This window comes from Gorilla gorilla, chromosome 17 (genome assembly GCF_029281585.2).
Source record: "Gorilla gorilla gorilla isolate KB3781 chromosome 17, NHGRI_mGorGor1-v2.1_pri, whole genome shotgun sequence".
Classification (NCBI taxonomy): domain Eukaryota; kingdom Metazoa; phylum Chordata; class Mammalia; order Primates; family Hominidae; genus Gorilla; species Gorilla gorilla.
Window position 1 is genome coordinate 61,793,205 of NC_073241.2, and position 24,320 is coordinate 61,817,524.

The 24,320-nt window shown below is 39.6% G+C and overlaps 1 long non-coding RNA gene across 1 annotated transcript; it reads left to right on the plus strand.

Annotated features, from left to right (window-relative positions):
* The first annotated feature begins 2,666 nt into the window (after window positions 1-2,666).
* On the plus strand, window positions 2,667-23,596 carry LOC129528318 (uncharacterized). Its single transcript, XR_008673554.2, has 3 exons — window positions 2,667-3,017; window positions 3,477-3,603; window positions 23,511-23,596. It is a non-coding gene; the product is annotated as an uncharacterized lncRNA (long non-coding RNA).
* Window positions 23,597-24,320: the final 724 nt, after the last annotated feature.

Consider the following 24,320-nt stretch of genomic DNA (forward strand, 5'->3'; position numbering starts at 1 on the left):
CTCCCTCCCCACCTCCTCCATCCTTCTTCCTCACTCTCTTTTTCCCTTTCTTTCTTAACCTAGGGGTGGGTGCTGAGAAAACTTGCTGGCAAAAGTTGGTGGAATGGAAGAAGTTTTGAGCTAGGACTATCATTCAGTTATTTGAAGTCCCTCTAAGTTGTATGCCAGAACAATATAGTAATTCATAATCAAAAATATTTTTAATTATTTGGCAGCTGATGACCTCATAATGACCTCATATAATTTTGTAAAATGCAAGCATTGGAAACCCTCTGATTTTGCAAATCATTTAATTTCTCAATATCTAGGAAATGTATTAAAAAGACTTTAATACAACTTATTAGCTATTATTCCCATTAGTCTTTAACTTAGAGACCCTTGTTTATGGTGCTAAAATGACACAAAACTGGGGTAAAAATAACTCCATAAATTGGATGCTTTGTACTTTAGGAATGTACCCATTTTTTTTCTGAGCAGAGATCTATATATTAATGCCAAATTTCAATTAATTAGGAAGTTATCTCAAAAGTCTTTAAAAGTCATGACACCTGAGAATTATTATATATAAATTCTAATATTAAGTTTTAATGGAAAGTAAATTTTTACAATTATATATTTGACAGAATTAGAAGAGATTTGAATCCTCAAAAGAGAAACTAATTCTAATTCAATGAAGCTGGTTTTCTAGGATTTAATTTGTTATATACTAGAATATGATATGGAAACATTTTGTCTGACACCTTCATAAAGGAGGATATTCCGTTTTAAGACTATAGGTTTATATTTTTGTAAAAATTGACATAAAAACTATAGACCATTATTAATTATAGGGCTTATAAAAGATGTTTTAAGTTAAAAGATGCACTAAATTAAAAGATGGATTAAATATTGCTCTCAGTACATGATTTATGATAGACACCTATAACAACCCTTTTATTTTAATCTTAAACTCTAAAGTCTGGATTATATAAGCATGGAAGTAATTGACAAATGCAGACAAATGGGAGACTTGTGCCTGAATGAAAAACAAATATCTGTTTATAGCATCTAATAAATTTTTTTTTTGAGACAGAGTTTCACTCTTGTTGCCCAGGCTGGAGTGCAGTGGTGCTATCTCGCCTCACTGCAACCTCTGCCTCCCGGGTTCAAGCAATTCTCCTGCCTCAGCCTCCTGAGTAGCTGGGATTACAGGCACGTGCCACCACGCCCAGCTAATTTTTGTATTTTTGGTAGAGATGAGATCTCGCCATGTTGGCCAGGCTGGTCTCAAACTCCTGAGTTCAGGTGATCCACCTGCCTCAGCCTCCCAAAGTGCCAGAATTACAAGTGTGAGCCACCGCGCCCAGCCTATAGCATCTAATAATGCTTTGGCAAAGGTTAATAAAATGTTCCTTCTACCTATGTGAATAATATTTAAAAAAAGACGTTAACTTAGCTATTACCATATATTCTTTATACTCAAAGTTATACTGTCCTTCTACAGAAGCGATAACGGAAATTTTGACCCTTTCTTCTGAAATCATGCAAAATTTGTAACGGAGACACCTTGGCCTGGGTTCCCCCAAACAGCAGAGCCTGAGACAAGGTGTTGCATGCAGATGGCTTATTTTGAGAAGTGATTCCCAAGGAATGGGAGTGGGAGATAGGAAGGGTTGAAAGAAAGAAGAAGGAAAAGCTAATCAAAGGGGAATGTTATTGAGTTGGGTCACCGCTGTGGGCAACTGCAGCTCAGTTCTCTTAGGGACCCTTTGAGGAACCGTGTCAGATATGCCTCAAAATTGCCCACCCGAGGGATGTATTAGAGGAGTATTTAGACTTTGGGTCTTGTTACTATTGGTCAAGGGTCACCTCATGAGATATTAATTCTACCCCACTTCCAGGTTTATGCAAACATCAAATGTGGCATCCCACATGGCAGCAGCAGAAAGGCACTGGGGTAGAAGATGAGTGATAATGAGGTTACCCCGGAATGCAGTTGGTTGGCTGGCATGCAAAGGTGGGCCTAAAAGGTAGACAATAGGATGCAATAAGTATCTCATCTATAGATCTTCGCACTAAACCGTTATTACTGAAAACGGTGAAATTGCAGAAAGACTGGCTTTGCAGCAAATTGGTATTTCTCAGCACACTCTGTTTTGTTTTTTACAAACATCTCCTATTGTGAGATACATAGAAAAGGCCTGGAATCTTGCTGGGTGTTGCCACCTGGATGGAATAAGAGTGACACTCTTTCCATTTCTACCCACATTTGTTGCTTTGCCTTCCCAGGCTTCTCTCTCAGAAGTGCTTCATTCTTTGACTATAATTAGGGGTGGAAAAGGTAAGGTTAAAAGAAATAGTCTTCACTTCTGCCTCCCCATTCTCCAGTACAATGAACATGATGACTGAGGGAGGCTTCACCTATACCAGTGTTTGGAATGTCCCATTCTGTGTCATCCTGGAAGTTTTTACACCATAATTCAATTCACAGTGTGTGAGAGGTGAGTCTTTTATTCCTGAAGTGGAAACCCTACAGTACCGAACAGCTGTGGAGGGGAAGGAATGAAAGAGAAACAGGCTAATCCTCCCCCAGGTTCTCAGGCAGGTCAGTTCTAGGAAGATGTACAAATAAAGTTGAAGATATGAAAATTGACTTTTAAAATAATTATCCATATCTCTGTACACCTCAGAAAGTCTTTGTCTTTTTCAGGGATCTTCTCACTTTGTTGGATATCTGAAATGTGTATGTTTTTTTTGGAAGCAGAGTCTCACTCTGTTGCCCAGGCTGGAGTACAGTAGCACAATCATAGCTCACTGCAGCCTCGACCTTCTGGGCTCAAGTGATCCTCCTGCCTCAGCCTCCTGTGTAGCTGGGACTACAGGCATGTGCCATCATGCCCAGCTAATTTTTTAATTTTTGATGGAGACAGAGTCTCACTATGTTACTCTGGCTGGTTGCGAACTCCTGGCCTCAAGTGAACTGCCTTGGCCTCTCAAAATGCTGGGATTACAGGCATGAACCACTGGCCCAGCCTGAGGTGTGTATTGTTATTGTTTGCTTTGATGTTGCTCCCTGCAACCCGAATCATGCCTTACTGCCAATTCCTAGAAGCATTTACTCCATTGCCAACAGTGAACTTTTATGGGAAATTGGGCTGGGGAGAAGTTCTAAAGTATGGGTCCGCCCTCCCGCCTGGCCTGTCTGCCTGCCTGCCTGCCTCCCTCCCTCCCTCCCTTCCTGCCTCCCTCCCTCCCTCCCTCCCTGCCTCCCTCCTTTCCTTCCTCCCTGCCTCCCTCCCTTCCTTCCTCCCTTCCTTCCTTCCTCCAGGTTTTGTTCTGTTGCCCAGGCTGGAGTGCAGTGGCGCAATCATGTCTCACTGTAGCCTCTACCTCCTAAGCTCAAGCAATACTCGCTTCCCGAGTAGCTGGAACCACAGGTGTGTACCGCCTTGCCTGGTAAATTTTTTGTAGAGACAGGGTCTTGCTTTATTTTCCAGGTTGGTCTCAAACTCCTGGCCTCAAGTGATCCTCCTGCCTCAGCCTCCAAAGCGTTATGATTACAGACATGAGCCACTGTGCCCAGCTGAGGTTATTTTCTATGTAAATCTCGATGTTCTGGAATCGGTGAGTGAATAAAAGCTGGTGTCCTTGTCTTCATGCTTAACAGTGTGGCATTTGAATACCTGCACAGATTCTTTCTTGAAACTTGTTTCTTAAAAAATCACAGGAGGTTATTCACCAAAGTCAATGAAACTGAAATGTTCGATGTCAGCAGGAGAATATGACTAGAAGTGCTCTCATTATATCCATTGGAAGCATTTCCTCTGAACCTCAAAATATATTATTACATTTCGGATGACATTAAGAGATAGGTCTTTAGTCACAGAATTCTAGTAGGGGGGAAAATGTAGTTTTGGTTATTTTCTTTATTATTGTTGTTAAAATGTGAATCATGCCCTTCAGTTGATGAATTCTCATTGAAGCTTCAATGGAAGGGGAAGATGAAATAACATAAATGATAGCTATAATTAATTTTATACTAAGCTTCCTTGATGAAATTAATATTGTCAGATGGAAATGTAATTTAAGCAAAATATGCTTATATGCTCATGTAAGCTGAGTTACACATTTGGACTTTAAGAAAAAAATCACTCTTGCATTTCATAGAACCGCTTACAAAATGATTTAGCTTAATTGTTTGTACAGCTTTCTAGACATTAGAGCTCTTTAAAGGAAATAAGGGCACATGAAATGAAAGAGAGAAAGACAAAGGGTCATTTTAAATTTGCTTATATTATTTTGAAAAAAAACCCATAATCTTGCAGGACACTTCTAATTCTCAAAAGAACTAGTTTTTAACATATATGTTATTATATTCTGGCAGTGGTTTTGTGTTAGTAAACAAGAAACAATTCTGACACTTTAAAACAATCTAAATCTCAACTGAAATAAATCATATTGACTTGTTAAGTAAACTTCAAAACATATTGACCTAAGAGGTCAGCAAATGTTAGTGAAAAATACACAAGTCAGTATTCATTGCATGCCTGAATTCTTTGTCTTTCTATGACATTTCAAGCAATTTTAGTAACTGGTCAGGAAAAAGTGAAAAAGAAGAAGCACCAAGAGAGCTCACTGATTTCAGATAAAATTTTCCATGTTCTCAAGAAATACCCATAAACATCATACACTGACATTGATTATTATTCTGAAAAAAACATCTGCAACTTGTTTCTTAATATGAAACCAACCATCATGTAACATAATGGAAAGTTGCAAAATCAATCTTTAATATTTCTTCCCTTAAGAATCAACTTCCTGTTCATAGTCAATAAAATACTTATTAAATTTACCAATTACGAGAGCTAAAGGCTCATTGACAGGAATACAAAAACTCCAGTTGATGGACCAGAAGAAAAGGTGGTTTACTGGTAAAGTCAGCATTCCTCTTTAAACCCACATATGGGAATATGTGATTATAATCTACCTTTTATTCCTTCAGAATATATTGAATTTATGCAGTTGTGTTAAAGGTATGGCATATTTATGTAACTGTAAAGAACAGGTGAGGTTGCCCTAGTCTTTGTGATTAAATGTCTGAACTATAGGTCTTGCTCTTAACCACTACGCTGTACTTTTCTCTCAAATACAGCAGAGTAGATGTATCCAAGTAATGCTTGGTCATTACCTCACTCCTGTGGCCACATAGGTTAGCTATAAAATTTCAGGGAGCAAGAACCAGTAGGAGGAAGGAAAGATACTGACATTTATTTAGGGTTTACTTCTTGTGTCATGAAATGTATAGCTATTCTCCGTGTGTGGTCTCATATTGTTCATTCAGCCACTCTGAGAAGTGATATTATTCCCATTATACACATGAGAAAAATCTCAAGCAGATTGCACAGTTAAAACATGGTGGAATTAAGATTTTAAGGTTTAGTGACAGGGTCTCACTTTTTCACTCAGGCTTAAGTGCAGTGCTACCATTATAGCTCGCTGTAACTTCGAACTCCTGGGCTCAAGCAATCCTCGCACCTAAGCCTCCTGAATAGTTTGGACTCCAGGTGCGTGTTAACCTGCCTGGCTAATTTTTAAAATTTCTTTGTAGAGATGGAGTCTTGCTATGTTGCCCAGGCTATTCTTGAGTTCTGGGCCTCAAGTGATCCTCCCACCTTGTTCTCCCAAATTGCTGGGATTATAGGCATGAGCTACTGTGCCTGGTCTGGAATTAAGATTTTTAACCGAGGCCTGTATGTTATCTCAGTAGTTATTTATTGCATCTGTGATTGTAATTACCCTATCTTTTTTGTTACTGATCTTTGTCTTCTAGCCTTGATGTATGTCTAACATCTCCAATTTATTATGTCCCAAGCCATTCATTACTTTCCTTTTCAAAGCTGTTCCTCTCTTGTGCCCAGCCTCTCACAATAGAAATCTTAACTCCCCACTGCCCTTGTCCTTCTGGTTCATTATGTGTAATTACTCTTTAAGTCTCTCAGAGTCTTGCTAAATAGATCTCAGGTTCCTTTGCATCTTGATGAAGCATCTATTAATATTCTTCCTCACGCAGAAAACTACTGTAGACATAGACTCCTAAATACAGTGGCCACATGCTCCTAATGGTCACACATTGTGATCTGCTCTCCACAGTACAACTAGAATTATCTTTTTAAAGTGCAAATCCAGTCTTAACACTATCCTTTAAAAATCCCTGCAAGTCTCAACACAGTGTCTCCAGGATGAAAATCTAATTTCCTTATCTGGTCACAGTAACGAAATTTGCATGCTGGCTCCCATCTGCCTTTTCAGCTCCACTTCTGGTTTTCATTCTAGTGTCCTGTGTACTTCAGTTCCGCAGAACGAGTTGCCATTCTTGACCTGAAAATCCTCCACTTGAAGTGCCTTGATTTCATTTTCTTCCTTATTTGGGGGAAACCCTATGCTTTCTCTCTAGGGCCCATGTAAATGTCACCTTCTTTGCGAAGACCTTGACCAACCTCCAAGCTGATTTAGTTTGTCCCATTTCTGCATCAAGAGCTCTTTTGACCTGTGTGACTTCCCTCATTGTATTACATTAAAAAACAAAACCAGCCGGGCTCGGTGGCTCACACCTGTGGTCCCAACACTTTGGGAGGCTGAGGTGGGTGGATGTTTGAGATTAGCCTGACCAACATGGTGAAACCCCTGTCTCTATGAAAATATAGAAAACAAATTAGCTGGGCTTGGTGGTGCACACCTGTAATCCCAGCTACTCAGGAGGCTGAGGCAGGAGAATCGCTTGAACCCGAAAGGCGGAGGTTGTAGTGAGCCGAGATTGCGCCACTGCACTCCAGTCTAGGCGACAGAGCAAGATTCTGTCTCAAAAAAACAAAAATAAAAAACAAACAACAACAACAACAACAACAAAACCTATGTGTCTCCTCTGTAAGACTGAATCTCTGAAGGAAGAGTAAGAACTGGCTGCCTCATTTCTTTTTGAATTATAAATACCAAATAGTAGGCGGTCAAGTAGAACTTTATTTTTCTTTTTTGAGACAGAGTCTCACTCTTTCACCCAGGCTGGAGTGCAGTGGTACACTCTCAAATCACTGCAACCTTCGCCTCCTGGGTTCAAGCAATTCTCCTGCGTAAGCCTCTCGCGTAGCTGGGACTACAGGTGTATGCCACCATGCTGGGCTAATTTTTGTATTTTTAATAGATGCAAGGTTTCACTATATTGGCCAGGCTGGTTTCAAACTCCTGACTTCAAGTGATCCTCCTGCCTTGGCCCCCCACAGTGCTGGGATTGCAGGCATGAGCCACTGTGCCAGGCCAAGAAGAATTTTTTTTTTTTTTTAAGTAAGACATTTTATAATTTTCAGGGCAATTGTTGTCAGGATTTTTGGCCACAAGTGAAAGAAATCCAATTCAAACTGGCCTAAGCAGAAAAGGAAGTTTACTGCTTCATGAGGCTGAAACGCATGAAGAGGTCCTGGTCCTCAATATGCCTCCAGGATCCTTGTCTCTCAGGTCTGTGTGGCTTCATTCCTGGGTGGAATCTCCCCCGCAGCAGCTCCAGGGTAGTTACCCCCAGTGAAAAGAAAGCTTCTCTTTCCCAGGCTTTCCAATTACAATATTGAAAGGGAGTCTAATTGGACCAAAATGGTTATGTACCCATTTGAAGCCTATCATTGGGTTTGCGAGTATGGGCTCGGTGGCTGGCCTGCTCACTCTGCACTGAGGGTGGGGGAGGCATGGCTTCCTGAGGAACACTGAGATGCTGTTACCAAAATAAGGGGAAAAGGATGCTGGGAAAATAAAGGCAACGTATGTCTATTATATGGTGTCAGGGTGAAAAAAAAAGCACTAGAATGCAAGTTAGGATTTCTGAGTTCTTTTAAAGGCATAATGTTGTATACTCAGTTGTTAACTTATATGTGAACTGCGGAAATTTGACCATAATGTATTCTGTGATTGTCTATAAAGCCAGGAAACCCTAAGTTATATTAAAACTGGAAAAATTATTCTTTAGATGGCAGTTTATTGTAATCTTGTCAAATAAGTAATTCAAGTAATTCTGTGTTGACATAACTCCTCCCAAACCTATAAACTCAGTGAGCTCTAGCGTAGCTAACTAGAGGCCCTGCTACCCAGTAGGGACATCTTTGTTGCCAAGCCTCTAGGTGATACCCCAAGTCTTGAGGCATTTAGGAAGCCAATCAAATTGTATTACAGATATATTTGGGAAACTTGAGGCAGACACTCACTTCCTAAAGCATTGCATCTCAAAATGAAATATGGCTGAAACACCTGAGAATTTCCCAGTGTGAAATGATTTGGGTCTCTGTGCCAATTTCCCTATTCTCCCCTAGTAAAGATTCAGTGAAGAAAATGAAAAACTCTCTAGGCATTCTAAACATAGAGAGATTTAAGACAGGGACTATCTTAGTCCATTCTGTGCTGCTGTAACAGAATACCTGAAACTGGGTACTTTATAATGAGCAGAAAAATGATGGCTCATAGTTCTGGAGGCTGGAAAGTCCAATATCAAGGTCCAGCATCTGGTGAGAGCCTTCTTGGTGCACTGTACATGGTGGAAGACATCACATGGTGCCCGAGAAAGAGTAAAAGAAGGCAAATCCACTCCCATGGTAATAGCATTGGTCCGTTTGTGGGCACAGAGTCCTCATTACGTAAACACCTCCTCAACATCCCACCTCCCAATGTCATCACAATAGCAATTAAATTTCAACATGAGTTTTAGAGGAGACAAGAATTCAAACCATAACAGAGCTTTATGTGCTTACAAAATCATTGAAAGGGATATGGAAATAAGGTATAGGCTGGGATTCTAGAATGATCTAGAACTGACTCACTAGGGGAGCTAGCATGAGTTGAACAACTCATCACTGTAGATGCGGCCCCAAGTTCAAAAAGTTGCTGCTGCTGCCATGCTCACTACTGAAACAGCCGCCTGACATCCAGAAAGCTGGAAGGTGGACACCTATGGCTGTAAGTCATGGATTAGAAAGCCAGAATCAAGAATCCACTACTATACAAGCTGTCACCACAACTGCATGTCAGCACCAGGAAGCTAGAATATTTCTGAAGAAAAGCTGTTTCTATAACCTTGCTTGCCAAAATAAACAGCCAAGGCTGGGCATAGTTGCTCACGCCTGTAATTCCAGCCCTATGGAAGGCTGGGGAGGAAGGATTGCATAAGTTCAGCAGTTTGAGACCAGCCTGGGCAACCTAGGGAGACCTTGTCTCTCAAAAAAAAAAAAAAAAAAATTAGCTGGGCATGGTGGCATGTGCCTGTAGTCCCAGCTATTTGTGAGGCTGAGATGAGTGGATTGTTTGAGCCCAGGAGGATGGCGCCACTGCACTCCAGCCTGGGTGTCAGAGCAAGACCCTGTCTCAGATAAATAAAAATTCAAAAAAGAAAAAGCAAAATAGACAGCCAAGATGAACAGTGAAATTGCCTCTGCCTGACATCCACCTCCCAAATCTTGTGTTGAGTTTCTCTAATATGCTAAGCCTTATTCGTATCCAGAATCCTAGTGATTTTTAGGTTTTCAACCTTTCCAACTAGGATGAGGCCATAAGGGTGATTGAGAAAGCCAAAATGTGGTGAACTGTTGCAGGTTTTTTTTTTTTTTTTAAATACAGCTTTTCCTAATTATGTCACATGTGTAGTATATGACTCATAAAAGTATAATATGTTTAAACATATTGTATTGTGACACAAAATATGTCTTAGAGAGCTTTCTTCATGAGTAGATGTGAATGGAGCCCCCACCCCTTTTTTTAAACAATGTGTGGTTTGTACATATAAGTTGTTTCTAGTTTTTGCTGGAACTAAAACTGCAGCAGAAACGTACTTGCATGTACATTTTGGTGCATATGTGTGTTTTCATCCACCAAACATGCAGTTTGAATTGCCCCAAAAATGGTGGCAAGAGAATTCCCACAAGAGATTGCCCCAAACCAGATATGAGGCTGGTTGGGATTTCAAAGAAAGAAGCACTAAATACCAGGGTAATCAGTCCAAAGCGCTTATTAGGGGAACCTACTTATAGAGTACTGCAGCAATGTTTGTGATGGACATCAAGAGAGAAGGGGTGTTCTATCTAGGTACGTCTACAGCAAGAGGGTCAGGGTATGAAGTTTGTGTGAGAGTTTAAGGAATTTGGTACAAGGCCAGGACCAGTTTCTTTCAGTGTTTTTGGCAACGACATAGATACCTTTATCAGTGCCTGGAAATGTTCAAGGCCCCAGTTTGAGTAAAAAAATCCTGCAGCTGGCTGGGTCACAGAGTGGTCAAGACACTTGTGATTTCTGGTCAGGACACAAAAAGAAAGCTGAGAGGGAAGGGGGACACTACAATGTGAATGATTTTATGGCATAGATTCTTCAAATTCAGAAGCATCCATATTTAAATTTTGTCAGATATTGCCAAATTTCAAGAGCAAAAATATTGAAACAAAGTATCTTCCACTGACCAGTTCAGGAGGTTCTTGCTTTGCTCAAGTCTTCGTGAATACTAGATGTTTACTTTTTGCCATTCTAAAGACTAAAAAATAATATTTCACTGTTTAATTTGCATTTTTGGATTATGATTGAAGAGGTCTCTTTTTTGGCGATTTTTTTTGATATTTGTAGTTCTGTGAATTGCCTGTTCATAGACTTCACCCATTTAAAAATTTGAGTTGTCATTTTCCTATGATTTAAGGAAATTCCTTTAATAAATAACATTTCATTGTCTATTATGGGTTTCAAATATATCTCATTTTCTGTCTCTTATAATTTTGTTTTATGGTATCCTTTTTTTGTACAGAAAGTTTACATATTTATATCATCAGATTTGTCCATCTTTTTCTTTATAGTTTCTGTATTTTGAGTTGTGTTAGGAAGGCCTCGCATATGCTAATATTATTGAAATATTCTCCTCTATTTTATTTTGGATGTTGTCTTAGTCCATTTTCTGCTGCTATAACAGAATACCACAGACTGGGTGATTTATAAAGGACAGAATTTTATTTGGCTCATGGTTCTGGAGACTGGGAAGTCGAAGAGCATGGTGCCAGCATCTGGCAAGGGTCATCTGTGGTGGAAAGCAGAAGTCAGTGCAGGAGACAGAAGGACAAATTGGGGGTCAAACTCCTATGATAACTAACCCACTCTTGTGATAATGGAATTAATTCATTCATGATGGCAGAGCCCTCATGGCCTGATTACCTCCTAAAAGCCCCATCTCTTAGTACTGTTACAATGGTAATTATTGTCAGGCCTCTGAGCCCAAGCTAAGCCATCATATCCCCAGTGACCTGCACGTATACATCCAGATGGCCTGAAGCAACTGAAGATCCACAGAAGTGAAAATAGCTTAACTGATGACATTCCACCATTGTGATTTGTTTCTGCCCCACCCTAACTGATCACTGTTATTTGTAATCTCCCCCACCCTTAAGAAGTTTCTTTGTAATTCTCCCCACCCTTGAGAATGTACTTTGTGAGATCCACCGCTGCCCCCAAAACATTGCTCTTAACTCCACCGCCTATCCCCAAACCTGTAAGAACTAATGATAATCCCATCACCCTTGCTGACTCCTTTTTCGGACTCTGCCCGCCTGCACCCAGGTGAAATAAACAGCTTTGTTGCTCACACCAAAGCCTGTTTGGTGATCTCTTCACATGCACTCGTGAAACAATTATGTTTCTAACACATTAATTTGGGGGACATATTCAAACCATAACAATAAAATGTTTATGAAAATCAATGTTAAGGGCACAGCCCTGCACAAGACTGCTCTTATTTCAGATGCCAGTTGCAAGTTTGGGGGTCTCTGGGGCCACCCTTACTTCTGACCAACTAGCTACATATTCAAAGGTTCGTATGGCTACCGTCAGGTTTAATAATTCACTAGAAAGACTCATAGAATGCCCCCAAAGTGCTATACTTATGATTATAATTTTAATATAGCAAAAAAATACAAATCAGAACCAGATTAAAAAAAATGCATAGGTGATGTCTGAGAGGGGTCCAAATGCAAAGCTTCCAGTTATCTTCTCCCTGTGGATTCTTTCATCATGTTACTGCTTCCAGCTCTGGTGTGTGACAATATTCAGAGTGTTGCTAACCAGGAAAGTTCACCCAAGCTTTGATATCTAAAGTTTTTATTGAAGTTTCATTGCATAGCATAATTGAATTGTTGGCCATGTGGTTAACTCAATTTCCAGCCCCTTCTGTTGGGGAGATCAGTCTGATACCATGTGGCTCAAAGCCCCAACCCTTTAATCATGGCCTTGGTCTTTCTGGTGTGGCCAGTCCTCATCTTGAGTTAACTCTTTAGCACAAACTATCTAGGGGCCCATTATGAGTCATCTGACTATCAGGTGTGGTCTGAGGAACCCATTATGAATAACAAGGACACTCCAATCACTGGAGGTATTTTAAGGGTTTAGAGGTTACTTCCCAAGAGCTGGCACAAAGGTCATACCTCTCTTTGGGTAAATTTACTACACAGATGTAGTATTCTTTACTACACAGATGTAGTCTTTACTACACAGATGTAGTATTCTTTACTACACAGATGTTTTAATTTAAAAACTTTTAGATTTTTAACATTTTTGGAATATTTTTATGACTTGCATAATATACAGATTAAACTTAATTTTTTCCCCAAATGAGTAGCTAGTTGTTTCAATACTGTTACAGGTAGATAGGCATGAGCGGGGCAGGAGAGGGCTCTTCCCACCACCCACTAGAAATGTTGGATGATGGTTCGGCAATTATTGCATTGCATCTTTAAAAGTGATAAATTGGCAGCTGGCCCCAGGGAGAGGCCATTTTCTGATGGTTCACACCTGTTAACATTAAAATGTTAATTGAATGCAGGCCCCAGAGAGAAGCAGCTTCTTGGGCATGCACATTAAGAGGCAAAAATGGCGAAGTATGATCTTCCCGGATCACTCCGCCCGAGAAAGGAAGAAAGTCTCAGATGGGCATGCATACAAATCCTAAACATACTGCGTGTGCTCAGTTCCCAAGGGTAAGGAGGCACCGCATGCAGAAAACCCACCCTAAGGGAAGAATCATGGAAAAGAGGTGAGCCTATAAAGTCCCAGGATCAAATTTAAAGGTGCTTCTTTTGTCTCTCTTTTCTCCTTGACCTTCAGGGGCTCACTTGAATCTCTTCCAAGGGTTCTTTACTTTCTTTGCTGTTCTGAAGCGTTTTTAATAAACTCCCACTCCTGCTCTGAAACTTGCCTTGGTCTCTTTTTCTGCTTTATGTCCTTCAGTCAAGTTCTTCTGAGGAGGCAAGGACTGAAGTTGCTACAGACCCATACGAATACGCTTGTGGTAACTCGGTTTAACTCAGATCCCTGCCACCACTAAAAATACCACTTATTGAATATTATATCCTTTCCTATTATTATGAAGTACCATCATAATGGTGTGCTAAATTTTCATATGTACGTGGCTCTGCGTATGTATTTCTATTTTGGCTAATTCATCTTTCTATACCAGTGTTAATATCACACTGTTCTAATTACTGTAACTTTATAGTGTTTTTTTAATATTATGCTTTGATAACTAATAGATCAAATTTGACTAAATTATTCCCTTCTCAAAATATTTTGGCTCTTATACGTTTTCTTTTCTAGATAAACTTTATAATTTTGACAGATACACAAATACATTCTCAATGATATTTTTATTGGAATTACATTGACTTTGTGAATTATTTAAGAGCAATTAGAATATTGAGTTTTCTCACTCAAGATGACGGTAATGTATTCTGTTTACTCAGTTCCTCTTAAAAATGTCCTTCAGCAGAATATTATTTCCTGTCTGTATTTCTTGCTTGCTTTTAAAGATTATTTCTAGGTATACTGTTTGTTGGTATGCAATTGTCAATGCATTTTTTTTTTTTACTCTTTCTGAGTATTGCTTTTAGATAGGAAAGCACTGAATTTATGTTTAAATCTAGTGCATCATTAGAGTATATTTATTAGTCCTCATAGTTTTTCAGTTACTTATTTTGGGCATTTTTAGATATACAATTATATCACCTCAGCAAACATATTATTGTCTTCTCATGAATAAATATTAGGATATAGAGGTACAGAAAATAATGTGGAATAAGAAGTATTGTTAGCAGGCACCACTGTTCAGTTTATAATTTTAATGTAAATGTTTATAATATTTTACTTTTAAGTAACATGTAAGTAAGATGTTTGTCATATATTTCTGTATTATATCCTTTGTCAATTTTAGTAAGTTGCTTCTATTTGTATCACACTAAAAATTTTAATCAGAAGTGAGGGCTTAAAGCAATACTAAGCAAAAAGAGCAATTCTGAAGGCAACGCATTACCTGACTTCAAACTATGCTACATGGATATAGTTACCCAAACAGCATAGTACTGGTATAAAAATAGTCATATTAGAACAATGGAACAGAATAGAGAATCCAGAAATAAAGCCAAATCTTTATAGTCAACTGATCTTTAGCAAAGCATACAAAAACATAAAGTGGGGAAAGGACACCCTACTCAACAAATGGTGCTGGGATAATTGGCAAGCTGCAAAGTAGAAGAATGAAACTAGATCCTCATGTCTCACTTTATACAAAAATCAACTCAAGATGGATCAAAGACTTAAATCTAAGACCTGAATCCATAAAAGGTCTGGAAGATAACATCGGAAAAACTCTTAGACATTGACTTAGGCAAAGAATTTATGACCAAGAACCCAAAAGCAAATGCAGCAAAAACAAAAATAAATAAATGGGATCTAATTAAACTAAAAAGCTTCTGCACAGCAAAAGAAATAATCAGCAGGGTAAACAGACAACCCATAGAGTGGGAGAAAACATTTGCAAACTATACATCTGACTAAGGACTAATAGCCAGAATCTACAAGGAATTCAAACAAATCAGCAAGAAAAATACAAATAATCACATCAAAAAGTGAGTAAAGGACACAAACAGACAATTCTCAAAAGAAGACGTATAAATGGCTGACAAACATATGAAAAAATGCCCAACATCACTAATTATTAGGGAAATGCAAATTAATACCCCAATGAGACACCACCTTACTCCTGTGAGAATGGCCATAATTAAAAAATTAAAAAAAAAAAGATATTGGAGTGAATATGGTGAAAAGAGAACACTTTTACACTGTTGGTGGGAATGTAAATTAGTACAACCTCTAGGGAAAACAGTATGGAGATTCTTTAAAGAATGAAAAGTAGAACTACCATTCGATTTAGCAATCCCACTACTGGGTATCTATCCAGAGGAAGAGAAGTCATTATATTAAAAAGACACATGCACATGCATGTTTGTAGTGGCACAATTCACAATTGCAGAAACATGGAACCAACCTAAATGCCCATCAACCAATGAGTGGGCATAATACATTGGAAATAATAGTCCATTTTACTTGTTGCCCTTAGAAAGCATGAGATTGTCTCACATTCTCTGAACAGACCCCTCTTGCTTTCTTGATCGGGCATGAGAGAATTTATGTTCCATGTAACAAGAAGAGCCTTGACTACAGTACATCAGTTAATGAGAGACATTTTCCAAAGCTTGGCAGAACAGAGTCATCAGGTTTCTAGATCCTTGGGGAGTAAGATCAGAGTCTACAGTGACCCTGTGAATTGGGAGGAGAGACTGGAAGCATGAACAGTGAAAGGTAGTGTGATTATGCAGGGGAAATAAAAACAACCTTTGAAAAACGATGGGAAGGCGATGGGCTACACAAAATATGTCATGTAATAGTGCATGTAGTCGTAATGGGCAGTAATGGCAGAATAGAGACTGGATCTGGGCCAGCCATGTAGCCAGTTGGTTTAAAAAGCAAAATTAGTTCAGTGATAAGAACAGGCAGGGCATATTGACACTGGAGAAAATGTTCCTTTTATACTCAGCATTGTCAACTTCAGACCAGTAAAATGTAGTATTTGTTATTGCATATTTGCCTATGCCACTCTTCTAAAAAATATGATTTCTGTTCTCCAGCATCTTACAGGCTAAAAGAGACAACACTCAGATTAACTTCTACATGAAGTCTTGAAGATTCAATGCAGAAACTTACAAACAAAGCATGTAATACTTTAGGAACAAATGTTCTGTTAATTTAAAAAAGCACTTTCAATATGCCCTATGTTTTTAATAACAACGAATGTTCTTAATCACAACCAATATGTCCCATGTTGTTAAGACTTTGGAGGCAGAGCTGAGTTCAGAGGCTGCCTGTGCTGTCCACCTGCTGGGGCCCATGGACAAGCTGCTTAGCCACTTGGAGTCATAGTTTTTGATATGAATAATAGTGATGATAATAACCATCCTGCAGGGTTGCCACCTTTATACTAGACATAGGAAATTTAGTTTGCTACAGTATTGCCACTTGATGTGGTTTGGTTCTGTGTTCTCATCCAAATCTTACCTTGAATTGTAATAATCCCCGTGAGTTGAGGGAGGGACCTGGTGGGAGGTAATTGAATCATGGGGGTGGGTTTTTCCCATGCTGTTCTCATGATAGTGAGTAAGTCTCATGAGATCTGATGGTTTTATAAAGGGGAGTTCCCCTGCACATGCCCTCTTACCTGCAGCCATGTAAGAAATCCCTTTGCTGTTCCTTCATCTTCTGCCATGATTGTGAGGCCTCCCCAGTCATGTGGAGCTGTGAATCCATTAAATCTGTTTCCTTTATAAATTACCCAGTCTCGGGTATGTCTTTATCAGCAGCGTGAGAACAGACTAATACACCACTCCTATTATGTTAGCTTCCTCCTCTCACATTTGGGAGCCTCTTTGTGCGTTAGGGCTTGTGATCACCTGGGTACAGGTTGTTACTTTCAAGAGAAGCTCAGCGTTTTTTTGTAGTTGAAAAATACGTGAGGAAATGTTAAAGGAACCAGGGAAAAAATATGTAGTGCCCTGGAAAAACCTGATCAACTCACTGTGTGTCCTTAGCCAAGTCACCTAACCTCTTTGGGCTTCAGTTCCTTCATATTTTAAGTTGTGGAGGGTGGGATGAAAATGAGAGGGTAATTGCTTGAGATGATTTCTAATATCACTTCCAGCTGTAAAATGTGAGGTTTCTCTAAGATCAGGAGCAAATCTAATTTTTCTTTGACACAAAGGGCTCTTACACAAAAGATAATGAACAGCTTTAATATATCTTCCCTAAGGACAGAAAAGAAGAAATAGGGTGACAGTCTCCCTAGATTTTGGCTGAAGATAAGGAAGACTTTCCAGACTGTGAGAATTATTTATTGGTGTGAATCAACAAGGGAGCATGGGATATTCGAGTAGGATAGATTTCTCTCTCTTTGGACAAAGTAGGATCCTGAACTGAAGCCTAAGTTTGCAGTGGAGGGAGAGTGAGTGCAGTGGGAGGATGTGGGGTGATGAGAGGGATGAAGAGATTAATGGCCTTTCTTTACTAGTCCCACAGTCTTAGGTGTGACTTGCCAACCTACAGCCCTGGCTTTCAAGCAGTTCGTGCTCCTTGAAGGGTCCACAAGCTTGGTGACTATCAGTGAGTCACCAACAGCTACCAGTGTGCTTTGCATTTTGACACAACAGGACTGTATGGAAGGTAGTAATTAGCACAGAGGACACAACAGGTCTAAGCATCACCATTCCAGTTAGTTTTTACTGTTGTGTTTGAAAAGATAGTAAAATTCTAGAGAAAAACAACAAAACAAAACAACGATTCTTCCTCCCCTAACCAACCCCAAGTTTCCAAATTAAGCAAGCAGTCAATCTAGTAGGGTGACACCACCAGAAGAAAACCGTGTGGACTGTGGAGACCCAGTGAAGCTGTGGCTGTGATCCTCAGCCTCGCAGGCTGTGCTGCCAGCCCTTTGTGAAAAGACCCTGGCCAGGCGCAGTGGCTCACGCCTGTCGTCCCAGCACTTTTGGGAGGCTAAGCAGGGCAGATCACGAGGTCAGGAGATAGAGACCATCCTGGCCAACATGGTGAAACCCCGTCTCTACAAAAAATGCAAAAATTAGCTGGGTGTGGTGGCAGGCGCCTGTAATACCAGCTACTTGGGAGGTTGAGGCAGGAGAATCGCTTGAACCCGGGAGGCAGAGGTTGCAATGAGCCGAGATCATGCCATTGCACTCCAGCCTGGGTGACAAGAGTGAAACTCCGTCTCAAAAAAAAAAAAAAAAAGATAATAATAATAAAAATAAAAAAGGAAAAGACCCTTACTCCCTCATTAGGACAGCAGTTTTGTCAGTTACATTTCAACATGTAGCCATTTTGCAAACGATGTTGCTCTTTTAATCTTTATTTTTCTATCAGCATTCCTCCTGTCTCCATGTTCAGTTTCTCTTAAACTCAGTCTCATTGTATCAGCTTTAGCTTTTGTTGCTGTTATTGTTTGTTGTATTTTTTTTCCATGATGGGACTTTTATAGAAAATACTTCATTACACCTCAAGACATTCTTATATTCACCTACTATGGTTTTACTATTTTATCTGCATTTGTTCTCAGCCAATCTTATTACAACTTGGAACCGCTGAGGCCCCACTAGGGGGCTGCAAGTGCCGTAGTCAGAGCCCGCTGTTGCTGCTCTCCCAGCAGAATTCTATCAAGTTAAGACAGACACACTCTTTAGAAAGGACTGCACAGCTGTGGCCGGATTGAACCACAGATCCCATTGTTTTGTCCAGATGCTGGAGCTGATTCTATCTTCAGAAAAAGAGGGCATTCAAAACAAAAACCAGGTTTGCTATTTTAAACGACATTGGATCCTTGGGAGCATTGTTTTCTTTTGGAAGCTGAGAGGAAATGTCAGGAAGAGACAGGATGTATATAGGTGGTGTGAGATGCTTGCGGAGAGTAGTTCAGGGCTTTTTGGATTGGCTTGTATGACTCTTTCCTGCCTCGATTCTCTCCCCTATTTCAATTCACCTGATCCACTGCTGACACATGGATCTTTCAAAAAACTCTGCAGTGATCATGTTATTCCCTATTTCAGGAATCATGAATGATTCCACATTATCTAGACCCAAACTCCCACTCTTTCAGAGTAATAAGGATGCCTTTTAAAGTTAAAAAAAGAGAAGCACCTTATGTCTGCCTTAGAATGGATTCACTACACTTTTAAGTGCGTTTGTATGGAAGTATTCACAACAGCATCTATGTACTTTAAATAAATAGTCCAGCTGGGAATAAGTGTTTATTTTGTCAGCTTATAATGCTTAGCTCACTTCTGAATTCCTGGACCCGTTGTACTAATCCCTTGGTCCCAGGGTTCTATGAAGCTTGGATCAGAAGTAGTACCCTGGAGGACTAGACTCTAAGCATTGCCAGGAAGTGCTCCTTGGTCAGCATCCTCTGATTCCATTGACTTTCCCCAGGTAGATGTTTTCTAGGTATGTCCTCTCTCCTGTCTTTCTGGAGCCCCCTGGACTATTCTCTGGCCTTCTTCCTCCCTCTTTTCTGTATTTTCAATTGTTCCCTCTTAATTGACACATTCCTTGCAGACCCAGATATACTAAAATATCAACTCATTTACAATATCCTTGCAATCCTAAATATCCTCCCACTTTCTAGTTAGCAGGTGCTCTGTTTTCTTCCCCTCACAACCATACTCCTCTACTGGACGGTAAAACTCAGTTGTTGAATCCCATCTACACTCAAGTCTCCCAGCTCCTGCCTCGTGTTAGGCACTGATCATTTTATACTATTATACTTTATATACCTTGTCTCCAGTTATATTGATACAAAGTTTCAATTGCTGGTTAAGTGATCTTTACAATAGATGTAACAGATAAGAACTGTATTAATGACAGATGCTGGCAATGAAGGGTGTTAAACAAACAAAAAGCTTTAATGGTGATAAATTTTGTAGGAGTAAATAAAAAGAGCTCACTTGATTTGTGGCTCTCCTTTATCAGGTCTCTAGGGGTAGCCTTTTCTGCATGGGGTTTCTACAGCTTATTTTGATCTATGGTCTTTCTAAGCATTTCATTTTTGGCATTCCAAAGATGACCATCTTGGGAAGGCTAAAACTGACTGCTATGTACTAACTAGTTAAAGAGCAACCTTCTGAATGATTAAGCAATATAATACCATTTCATTTTGGTAAGAGGAAAAAAGTGGTTATAATTATTGTCCTTTAAAATATAAATTCAACATTGTCATTATTCCTGGAACATAGTTGGCACTCACTATATGTTTATAAATTGTGGAATGGTGATTGATTGACAGCGACTCTCTCAATTCCTACTTGTTTATTCATGCATTGATTTGATTATTCAAGGAGTATTGAATGCTCAATATGTGACAGATGTTGAATCAAACATTAAGCGGATAATAGTAAACATGCTAAACATAGTTATGGTCCTCAGAGGCCAACATTCTGATGGTTGAGACAGATGACTGATAGGCAATTATCATGCAGTGAGGTGAGTTCTATGATGGTGGAAGGGCAGAGGCTCTGGGAATACTTGGAAAAGTCTCTTAACTTGGATGGGGGTAATTGGGAGATCAAGAAAGGCTTCCTGGAAGAAGTAGTATCTACACTGAAACGTGGATAAGGAGTAGAAAATAGCCATTTAGATTTAATTAGGAATGACAGTCACCAAAGTGTTATTATGGCTTTGAGTCATAAAGCACCTATTGAAAGCTTTTGAGATGAAGCCAGCCATAGGAAGAGAAGATTGTATAGGAAATGTTCAACGTCATATTTTGCGAGAAGTCAGGGACTCCAAACGGAGGGACCAGCTGAAGCCACGGCAGAAGAACATAAATTGTGAAGATTTCATGGACATTTATTAGTTCCCCAAATTAATACTTTTATAATTTCTTACGCCTGTCTTTACTGCAGTCTCTGAACATAAATTGTGAAGATTTCATGGACATTTATCACTTCCCCAATTAATACTCTTATAATTTCCTATGCCTGTCTTTAATCTCTTAATCCCATCATCTTCGTAAACTAAGGATGTATGTCACCTTAGGACCTGGTGATTATTGTGTTGTCTGTACAAATTGTTTGTAAAACGTGTGTTTGAATGATATGAAATCTGGGTATCCTGAAAAAGAATAAGATAACAGCGATTTTCAGGGAACAAGAGAGATAACCATAAGGTCTGACTGCCCGCGGGGCCGGGCAGAACAGCATCATATTTCTCTTCTTGCAGAAAGCAAATAGGAGAAAAATCACTGAATCCTTTTCCCAGCAAGGAATAACCCTGGGGAAGGAATACATTTCCAGGGATGGGTCTGTGGACAGCCATTCTGGGAGTGTCTGTCTTATGTGGTTGAAGATGAGGGATGAAATATGCCCTGGTCTCCTGAAGTGCCCTCAGGCTTGCTAGGATTAGGAAATTCCAGCCTGGCAAATTCTAGTCAGACTGGTTGTCTGCTCTCGAACCCTGTTGCCTGTTAAGATGTTTATCAAGACAATACGTGCCCAGCGGAACATGGAACCTCATCAGTATTCTAATTTTGCCCTGGCCTTGTGATCTTGCTCTGCCCTTCTGCCCTTGTGATCTTTTATTGCCCTTTGAAGCATGCGATCTTTGTGACTTACTCCCTGTTCATACCCCGCTCTCCTTTTGAAATCCTTAATAAAAACTTGCTGGTTTTGCGGCTCAGGGGGCATCATGGAATCTGCCGATATGTGATGTCACCCCCAGAGGCCCAGCTGTAAAATTTCTCTCTTTGTACTCTTTCTCTTTATTTCTCAGACAGGCCGACACTTAAGGAAAATAGAAAGAACCTATGTTGAAATATTGGGGGCTGGTTCCCCTGATAATCATAAGTGATGATGAATATTGGTTTTAATATTAGCACTTTGGAAACATAAATAAATTTATGAACTATTTTTTAAAAGATTAACTGCTGGGAATATGAGTAAAAAATGCACCTTTTTACAAACATCCGTGAATGAGATTGTCTTCTCTTTTATGCATGTAATTTGTGAATTTAAAGTTTCATTGATCTGATTTAAACAGGTCAGAATTATTCACTGAATGAGCAAGTACTGTCTTGTCCATCTCCTCAACATTTCTCAGATCTGTAAGTCTTACCTCTCTCCATTTCATCCTTTAAAGTTTTCCCTTAGAACCCCCAGTGTCTACCAGGAGACACTCTCAAGTGGTCACAGGAGGAAGGGGCATAAAGTATCATCATGACATAGCTCCACCAGTTTTTTGTCTCCGCACTCCACACACCCTCCAGCATACTTACAGCCTACCAAAAATTTCATGTTCTTTCCTTTCATCTTTCTTTCACGTTTTTGTAGAGATGGGGGTCTTGGTATGTTCCCCAGGGTGGTCTTGAACTCCTAGGCTCAAGGGATCCTCCTTCCTCAGCCTCCCAAGTAGCTGGGACTACAGGTACATACCACTATGTCTGGCTTTCATGCTCTTTCTTGTCTCAGGACATTGCACCCATTTCCTCTGACTGTAATGACCCTTTCCACGCCTCCACCCCACGAGGAAGTTGTGTCCCAAGACCTAGATCTGACTTCATTTCATCTTTATTCTTCTGTATCACGACTCCATTTGAGGAAATTTATAAAATCTTCCTCCTGTAGAATAATTTATTTCTAAGAATCATATGTCTTTCAACATGCCCTATATTAGTCATTTTCCTAGAAAAGAAGGGTAATAGAGTTAGAAAATTCAAAAGGTAGAATGGTAATAGAGGTAATTTAGTTCCATACCCATCCTCTCCAAATGTTGGAACTGAAATTCAGGAAGGTTCTGAAATTTTTCCCAAGCTTACGCAGCTATTAATGTTATATCTGGGTCTTGAACTCTCTTCCTGATTATAGATCACACCATCCCTTTTCCCTCGTGGGAACTGCCCACTCCTCATTTTTATTCATGTGGTTCTGATGGAAATAACCACACCCCTAGCTCCAAAGGTGGGTATGTGACCAAAATCTGGCAGAATAGTTCATCCCCCTACTGGTTCAGGAATGGACTTGTGACCCAAGTTAGGTCAATCAGAGTCACATGGAGACTCTGATTGGAGCCCATGGGCAGAGGAGTTCTATTCATGCCAAGGCTACTCAAAGGGGAGGACATGAGCCTGGAGGTTTCCGGTCCCACCCTGGGGAGACCGTGCCTGAGAAGGAAGCACACATTGAATAAAGAAAGAGGGAGACGGAGATACTGACCTTGTTAAGCAAGCTGAACTCTGATTTCTCAGCTACATGAGTCAATGAATTCTCATTTTGCTTAAGTGAATTTGATTTGAATTTCTTTTCCATATAATAAGAGTTCTAACTGATACGTCTTCTGATTTCAAGTCCTATTATAAAAATTTCTAACATTTTTATTGGTGTGAAAAATGTTCATTTTTGCAAGGAGAAGACACAATGCAACAGCATATGTTTAACCCTGTGGATTTAAATGTAACTTTTGAAGAACAAAGTAGCTTCAGTTTTTTTCAACAGAACCTAGCAAGTGAAGTTCATGTCTACTCAAGTCATTCCTACATAGCTTTATTTTTTAGTTTTTTTAAATCTTTTTTTTTCTTTTCTTTTTTTTTTGGCAAGGTCTCGCTCTGTCACCCAGGCTACGTTTCAGTGGTCTGATCACAGCTCACTGCAGCCTCAACCTCCTGGGCCCAAGCAATCCTTCCACCCCAGCCTCCTGAGGAGCTGAGACCACAGGTATGTGCCACTACATTCTTAAACTGTTTTCTATGGTAGGAATTACGTCATTGGTTTCTTCTGATTATCAACCTCACACTGGACTGTAAGCCTCCTGAGGATGGGGGCTATGTATTTCCCTTTAGAAAAATCTTTAGAAAACAGTTAAAACAATATTGATAGTGCCTAACACATGTTGAGTGTTTACTATGTGTGCCAGGCACAGATGCATATGTTTTACTTGTTTGATACTCACAATAAACCTAGGACGTGGGTACCATTTTACAGATGGAGAAATGATGTTTATAGCTCATCAGTGGTGGAGCTGAGATTCAATCTTGTATAGTCAGTTTCTTAACCAGTGCCTTCCACTGCTTTCCCTGATGTATAGTTATGCTTCGTAATTACTTGTTAAATGAAAGAATAAATATCTCTGACATTGGGATATGATACCCATTTTACCTTTGGGGAAACTGAGTCAATAATGAGCAGAACTAGAGTCTGTGTCTCTCAACTCTTACTAAGGTACCCTTTCCATTATAAAATGCTGATTTATGAAGCAAAAATACAGGCAAATATTTTTAATTTGAAGTTCCAGGTAAGATTCGGGGCTTGTCAGTATAACTTATGTTTTCGCAAAAGACCAACTTCTACATTAAAATATATTAAAGGACTGCTTCTTTAATACATAAAAAATAAAAATAATGAGAAAAC